General features: G+C 45.0%; 1 long non-coding RNA gene across 1 annotated transcript; it reads right to left on the bottom strand.

Annotated features, from left to right (window-relative positions):
- Window positions 1–679: 679 nt before the first annotated feature.
- LOC124974606 (uncharacterized) lies at window positions 680–7,175 on the bottom strand. The gene is made up of 3 exons (XR_007106803.1): window positions 7,139–7,175; window positions 5,375–5,499; window positions 680–733 (listed from the first exon to the last, which is right to left on the bottom strand). It is a non-coding gene; the product is annotated as an uncharacterized LOC124974606 (long non-coding RNA).
- Between the last annotated feature and the right edge of the window lie 1,111 nt (window positions 7,176–8,286).

Raw genomic sequence — 8,286 nt, 5'->3', positions numbered from 1 at the left:
CAGCAAGAACGACCCGGAGACGTGATGGGTGGCAAGCTTCTTTATTAACAGCTGATTCTTCTTTTTATTTCTTCCCCTTTTGGGAAGTTATTGTCACTTATATAGGTTATATCAACTAATTAGAATATTCATGATATGTGGGGAGAAGATAGACGTATATGGGTATAACTTGAAGCACCTAAGAATCACGCAAGAATCATGCAGAGGCCCTGACCAATTACTGAGACTTCCTCAAGGTGAAGTTAGTTGTATACATGCAGAATAGCAGTTTTTCAACCTCACTGGCAGCTTGCCAGGCGCCATCTTGGCCAGGCTCCACCTAGGGCCAGGGGTCCGGCCGAAACCCCGACAGTAGCACACCCTTGTGCAAAAGTAGTTTGCTTTTTCTTTTCTGGGCTATGTCTGAGAATGAATCAGATTCCTCATGACACCTGGCATGTCAAACATTCTCAGATCTGAAAAGTTGGTGTTGTAACTCATGTCATCCTTTTTCTGATGACTGTGAAAACAAAACCACACCTCCTAAACTTTGATGAACTGAATGTGGGTGTGCTGATCAGAAGTGAGCAACAGAGAACAGGCAGAACTCCCATTCCTCATCTTGTGTGTGGTCACGCCCTGGCTCAGGCCCAGGCAGCCTGCAGGAACCTGAGGTCCACTGGAAAACCTCTGGATCAATGGCAAACACTGCAGCAGCAGCCACCTCTTTCTTCCCTTGCCTTCTTCACAGGTCCTGAAATGAAAAATAGATATTCATCAGTCACTGTAAATGAGAGCACACCTGGACCACAAAGTGAGAGACTAAGGCATTTCTAGGAACTGCCTGCAGCCTGCAGGTAGCACTCTGAGTGAGAGGGGGAAGTCAAGGGATGTTTGAGCAGAGTAACCCCATCTATTCTATAAAGGAACATTCTGGCTACTGATAAAGATGGGAGTAACTGAAGACTGACAAGGGGCCAAGTCAGGACCACTGGCACAACCTACTGGGAGGTTGAGCCAGCCTTCCTTAGGAGATGGCTTTCAATCTGAACTGCTCATAAATGAAGCAAGCTGACTCAGGTGGTGGTAAGCAAGTCCCTGAGTCAATGGAACCATGGGGGATGGGTTACTGAGAAGCGAAGTTGTGCCATCAGGACTCAAGCGTATGAGAGGACTTGGGTTAGACAAATCTCCAAGTCTCTACCAACCGGAGATAATGAGGTTGAGGGAAATCAGCTGAAGGGACTGTTTTCCCAGAGTAGGGATAGCTGACCACCTGGGACCATAAGGAGGTGTTCACTGGTGGAAATGTGGGAGAGGCACTGCTGAGTGAATGAACAGCTTGAGCCAAAATCCAGAGGTGAATCAACAGGGTCTTTGGGGAATCTAGCGCACCAAGAGGGAAATGGTATGTGGAGGACCGAGATGAGATGAAGTTAGGAAGAGCTGCAGGACCTCATAGGGGAGAGCTCCCACGTGGCCTGGTGATAGTGAGAGAAAACTTCCTCCAGCCCTTGTTGAGGAGGCAAAAGGGAGACTGCAGGAGTCAAAGAAGGTGGATCTGACTGCTTGCTTCCCCTGAACAGCTTTCTTTGTTTTCCCTCACACCTTGGTCACCAACTTTTGAGGGCTCGCATGTCTAATATTCACTGTGCTCACTGCCCAACTTTCCACTGGAAAATATACCCAGAAATGGCTTCCTAACAAGCAACAACATAAATATAAGCCCATGAGTGTGTGAGGCCCGAATCTGGGGACTGTTTTGTGACTTCACCGTAAGAAGTTGGGAACAGACAATTGTGGGGAGGACCACGATTTGATGGAAGAGAACTATGCTCATGAGATGCCACAAGATGGAGTCCCTTCCTTCTGTCAGCTCAGAGCCCCTCCACAAGCACCAGCCCTGGAACGCCCAGTGCTCAGAACCCGGTGAAATCATCTTTAGGCAACAATGGGACTTGGGCCTTCCGAAGGCTCCCATTGGTGGACAGATTCTTGGGGCAGTTGATTCTTTGCCGAGCCATGGGCCTGGTAACAAGTCTCAACGGTATGGATCCTCAAATGGCAAACCTGGGCCTTGCTGGCAGTAAGTATCCCTTCAGTCCTTTGAGTGTGGGGACAAACTTTCAGGGAAGATGCTTTGTATTCATGGGGTGGTGGCTGCCTGCGTGGAGTGCTAAATAGTTAAGAGACAGACTCCTCTAGGATACTAAGGAGGTTTAGAAGGCAGAAATCATGTTTTAACCAACCAGAATAGGTACACTGGTGCCCTTGTCAAGTGGTTCCTTGAGGGCCTTGCCCTTACGTTTAGTTGATCAGTCTGAGGGATGTTGTGGGTCCTGGACTGGGAGCCAGAAGTCCTGACTGAGTCTCAGCAGGTCACGTTTCCTCTAGACCTAGTCTCCCTTATCTCTGCAAGGTGAACATGGATTCTTAGGCTCCCTGCAGACCTAGCTTTAACTAATAATAAAATGATGAGGTAGGTATGTAAGGAGGGAGGGAGGGAATGGATTGATGAATGAGCCAAATCAAGGAGAGGAATGAGAAACAGTTCAGGTCCCAGCCAGAATTGTCAGTCAGCTGCCTCTTTTCTTTCTTTTACTGCCTCAGCCTGGGTCTCGCTATACTTTGGACTCATTGGACTGTGTTGTGTAGTAATCGGCGGCTGCATTATGTTAATTCACTGGAGGAAGAAGCTGCGGCGGGAGAAGCGTGCCCAGCAGTGGGTGGAAGTGATGAACGCTTCCACCTTCATTTACAGTCCACTCTTGTACTGGATCAATATGCAGAAACGCCATGGTATCGATGCAACTATTCAAATAGGCCCTCCCACAGCTGTTACCATCAGTGAGATGAAAGACCATATTCCACATCGTCTGTGGGAGTCAACCACCCCTGAAGCCAGGGGTTATGGCCTCAGAGGCAGCATGCGCAGGGCAGAGACCCCTGGAGCTATGAAAGCTGCTCTGGCGGTCTCAGGGCAGCCCGCGTCTCATCGGATACCACAGCGCCACACCACACCCCCATTCCCCATTCCCATCTTTCAAGAGATACCCTTTGCCCCACCCCTCTACAAAATGCCTCCCATGTTGGAACGCACTGTCTCCTACCCGTTGGACATCTTTCCTGAAAGGAATGTCCACTACCATTCCATTCCCTCACTGGCCCTGGAATGAACTCTTTCAATGCCAAGTTTGGCTTCATATCTGTAGCCTCCACTCACGGAATGTGGGAGCTTTATGTAAGAAGCGTATGATTAGAAAGTGGAGCTAACCACCCTGCAGCCATGTAGATGCAGAGGGCCCACTTTGATGTCACGTTATTAAAGATTTTTGGAAAAGTCAGTCTGTTGTGTCTCATTTGCCGGTAGGAGGGCAATGTTCTTGTCCTGTTTCTTGGTGGCACAGGTCTAACCAATACAATGAGAACTGGAGGTTGGCATTGAAGGGACACATGGTATCAATACTTGTGGACGAGCTCACGTCCCTCCTTCCAGGATTTAAGCTCAAACGTGTACAAGACCCTGTGCTAGGTCCACAAAGGCAGTGCTGTTCTGCAGGATGGTAAGTTCAATTGCCCCAAGATTGACAGTTGCTGAGGGCACACAGGAATGGCAGTCCACAATGGCTATGCCACCGGTCAATCAAGTCATCATGAGGCCCATGAACCACACCGCACTATGGGCTGAATGGCGGATATCTATGATGTATTGAATCTTCGGTGGTCATCTCTGTATTGTTTCTTATACAAGAACACTGCAACATGGCTATCATGAGTCTTCTCTTACTGATGAAGAGAAAGGATCCAAGGGCATATGCCATTATCTTATATTTTGTTGTTGTTGTGTTGTTCCTCAGCCACTTCTCCAATTTGCATCTGCCTGACATTAGAGTTCCTGATCTTTCCACCATACCCCAGGGTATACTTCCCTAATCCTGTCTTGTTCAAATATATGTGCTGGATGCTTTAGTGTGTGCAGAATCATCTGCTTGGTCTATAGATTTGCTTAGAGTAAGGGCTGGTGAGTACCTCCTACAATTATACCCAGGAACACATCCATAGCAAAAAGAGATCCATGGTTGCCCAAAAGGGAAGAGACTCCTGCATTTCAGCACATGGAACATCGTGAATACTTTCTGGAAATTGTTCTTAAACTAGAGACAAAGAAGATTATGAAGTATTGGGCTAGAGTTTAAAGAAGAGAATGCCTGGATCATGCAAAAATCTTTAACCCGTTGCCTTGGAAATGAGAAACCCACTCACCATAGTTGCTCTAAACATTAAATGTGCATTTTCCTGAGAGGAAATGCCAGGTTTCATGATTTTGTGGTGGTGATGGTATCTCTGTATGCATGTGCATGTGTGTGTGTGTGCAGGATATATAGAGAGAGAGACTGAGAGACAGAGAGAGAGCTCTAGAGAGAGAAAGAGAGAGAGATAGAGATTGTGAGAGAATGTGTTTCTTGTCTCTTATGAAACATAGGTAATGTATTTTTATTTTTTCTTGTGTGTTCTGAAGGGATTAGGTCCATTAACTGAAAAGAAAGCCCTGAACCTATCTACATGACCTGTCTCTAGCAATGCCTTTTAAACCTTTTTCTTTTATTTTGGGATTGTAAGCGGAACCTTTACTTTTCCATCTGTAAATATGATCTTATATTGTAAATCAAAATATAATATGGGAGAACGTGGATGTTTCTTGACAGAACAGATGCAGAGGATCACTCCCTCCTCACGTTTACGCTTCTTATCATTGATGCTTTCAACCATGCAGATGTCTAAAATCTGAGTCTTCACTACAGTACTGCTTTATGCCCACCACCTCTCAGTCCTTGCTTTCAAAGGAAGAAGGAATCCATAAATGGACAGATCAATGGAAATTTCTTTTCCCTTTGAACCAGGGGAGTGGGGGCAGGCTTTTTTAAAATTTATTTTCCCTATTTGCACAGTATCATGTTTGCTTATCTGCCCTCTCCGTTATAATATAATAGCTCTGAGGAAAGAAAGTGAGCCTGCATCTTACATGGTATCCTCACTGCTTACTATGTGGTCTAATGAGGCACTTAGTGAATGAATGAAGCTCACAGGAAACATCAATGGAGAAACCAGATGGTATACTGATTAAGAATGCAAGCTTTGCAGTCATAGTGTGTCGGCTTGGATTTGTCTTAACCAATTATCTGATGGTCAGACTTAGCAATTTTCCACATTAGTAAAATGGGAATAGCACAAGAATACTTATGTTCACAGGATACTCTTCAGGATTATGCCATGATACCTAACAAGTGTCCCTAAGAAGTACTCAATAAATGTTAGATGAATTTTGGGGTAAGTAAAAAAACATACAAGAGTTATTTAAAAGAATCCCACAATCATCCCAGAGTGTATATATTACCTTCGAGGCCAGAAATTCTTGGTAGGGAGATAAGTCCATTGTTGGGGAGCTTTTGCAATTCGGTCTCGAAGAAACTGAAACTTTTGACAGCGCTGATGGCTTTGATGTGAAACTCTGTATTTCATCTGTAAAACCATGTATGCTTTAGTACAATCAAATCTAACACCCAAGTATACTAGTATCAAAGGTCTTTAAGGGCATTTATTCATGTATTATTATAAGAGAAATAATTGAAAATTATGTAGCATACTGAGTGTGAAGCTAAAGTTGATTGATGTTTCTATAGACAAGTGAAGGTGAATCAAGAGTATATTACTTTAAGTTTTCAATAGAAGTTCCTCACCGGAGTATGTTATGCAGTTTCACCATTGCTAACAAAAGAACCTGAAATACTCATAACTCTGCAAATATCACATAAGGGGAAAATTCGACATACGCCATCATGTGATAGATCACAGTCAACAGAAGGTGTCCACGGTGTGGTGGCACATGACTGTAATCTCAGCCGCAAAGCAAAACAAGGCAGGAGAATTGGTAGTTGAAGACCAGCCAATTGAGTGAGGCCCTATGCAACATAGGAGAACCCTGTCACAAAATATAATATAAAAGTTAAAGGAGCTGGGGATGTGATGCCGTAGTTATGTGCCCCTGGGTTCCATCCCCAGTACCAGAAAAAAGAAGGTGTATACAAATACTGCATAAGACATTGGAGGCTGGGCATGTAACTCAGTGGCACAGTGCCTGCCTAGCATGTGCAAGGTCCTCAGTTCAAGACTCGCAACTGCAGCCAACACAACAATAATGGAAGAAAAAAATGCTCCCCATCCTAAATATCAAGCAACGTGTATCAGAAATATAATGTTTCATGTTGTGCAGTGACTACCCATAAGGAAGCTCTCTCATTGTATACATGCAAATATTTGGAAATCTCAAACACTTCTACTCCCAAACATTTTGCATAAGGGGGATAGAGGCTAGAGTACAAGTTAGCGTTATACATCAGTCAGATGGAAAGAGTTGAAGCAGTCATGTTACAACAGCATAAAAAGCTGGATATGAAAGACCTTTAAACATCCTGGGACTTGTGCAATAACCCTGGTCTGGGACTACATGCCACCAAGTAAGCCGGGGCTAAAAGCCTGGTTCCGTAAGATTATGTAGCACCAAATGTTAGGATAAAGCCTCCCAATGCCATCTTTCTCCCAATCAAAAGAAATTAAGGGAGGCTATATTAATTTTCCAAAGTGAATAATACTTACTGGAGAAGGACTCAAAGCCAACACAGTCTAGTGCCTTTGTTATGTCCATAATGGAGGTAACACATCAGTCAATATTAACTGTTGTGTCCGTACCAAACCAAAGTCAAGTGCTCTTGAATTCAATGATCCTACCACTATATATTAATGGTTAGCAGAAGGATTAAATTCTATTTTTAAGTAAACTTTAGACAGAAATGAAGAGTCTCAATTATACCTCAATTATAGCCAAAGTCATAAATTGTACCACTAATTTTGTTTCATCAGGTCAAGGGTCAGAGCTGCATTAGGGATGTGGACTGCCAACCCAGGTGTGATTGCTCTGCCGACCTGATTTGGTAGCACACCCTTGTGCAAAAGTACTTTGCTTTTTCTTTTCTGGGCTATGTCTGAGAACGAAGTCAGATTCCTCATGACACCTGGCATGTCAAACATTCTCAGATCTGAAAAGTTGGGTGTTGTAATTCATGTCATTCTTTTTCTGATGACTGTGAATACAAAACCACACCTCCTAAACTTTGATGAGCTGAATGTGGGTGTGCTGATCAGAAGTGAGCAACAGAGAACAGGCAGAGCTCCCCTTCCTCATCTTGTGTGTGGTCACGCCCTGGCTCAGGCCCAGGCAGCCTGCAGGAACCTGAGGTCCACTGGAAAACCTCTGGATCAATGGCAAACACTGCAGCAGCAGCCACCTCTTTCTTCCCTTGCCTTCTTCACAGGTCCTAAATGAAAAATAGATATTCATCAGTCACTGTAAATGAGAGCACACCTGGACCACAGAGTGAGAGACTAAGGCATTTCCAGGACCTGCCTGCAGCCTGCAGGTAGCACTCTGAGTGAGAGGGGGAAGTCAAGGGATGTTTGAGCAGAGTAACCCCATCTATTCTATAAAGGAACATTCTGGCTACTGATAAAGATGGGAGTAACTGAAGACTGACAAGGGGCCAAGTCAGGACCACTGGCACAACCTACTGGGAGGTTGAGCCAGCCTTCCTTAGGAGATGGCTTTCAATCTGAACTGCTCATAAATGAAGCAAGCTGACTCAGGTGGTGGTAAGCAAGTCCCTGAGTCAATGGAACCATGGGGGATGGGTTACTGAGTAGGGAAGTTGTGCCATCAGGACTCAAGCGTATGAGAGGACTTGGGTTAGACAAATCTCCAAGTCTCTACCAACCGGAGATAATGAGGTTGAGGGAAATCAGCTGAAGGGACTGTTTTCCAGAGTAGGGATAGCTGACCACCTGGGACCATAAGGAGGTGTTCACTGGTGGAAATGTGGGAGAGGCACTGCTGAGTGAATGAACAGCTTGAGCCAAAATCCAGAGGTGAATCAACAGGGTCTTTGGGGAATCTAGCGAACCAAGAGGGAAATGGTATGTGGAGGACCGAGATGAGATGAAGTTAGGAAGAGCTGCAGGACCTCATAGGGGAGAGCTCCCACGTGGCCTGGTGATAGTGAGAGAAAACTTCCTCCAGCCCTTGTTGAGGAGGCAAAAGGGAGACTGCAGGAGTCAAAGAAGGTGGATCTGACTGCTTGCTTCCCCTGAACAGCTTTCTTTGTTTTCCCTCACACCTTGGTCACCAACTTTTGAGGGCTCGCATGTCTAATATTCACTGTGCTCACTGCCCAACTTTCCACTGGAAAATATACCCAG

Source organism: Sciurus carolinensis, unplaced genomic scaffold (assembly GCF_902686445.1).
Source record: "Sciurus carolinensis unplaced genomic scaffold, mSciCar1.2, whole genome shotgun sequence".
In the NCBI taxonomy this organism is placed as follows: domain Eukaryota; kingdom Metazoa; phylum Chordata; class Mammalia; order Rodentia; family Sciuridae; genus Sciurus; species Sciurus carolinensis.
Note: the sequence above shows the minus strand (reverse complement) of the source record. Positions and strands in the feature narration are given on the sequence as shown.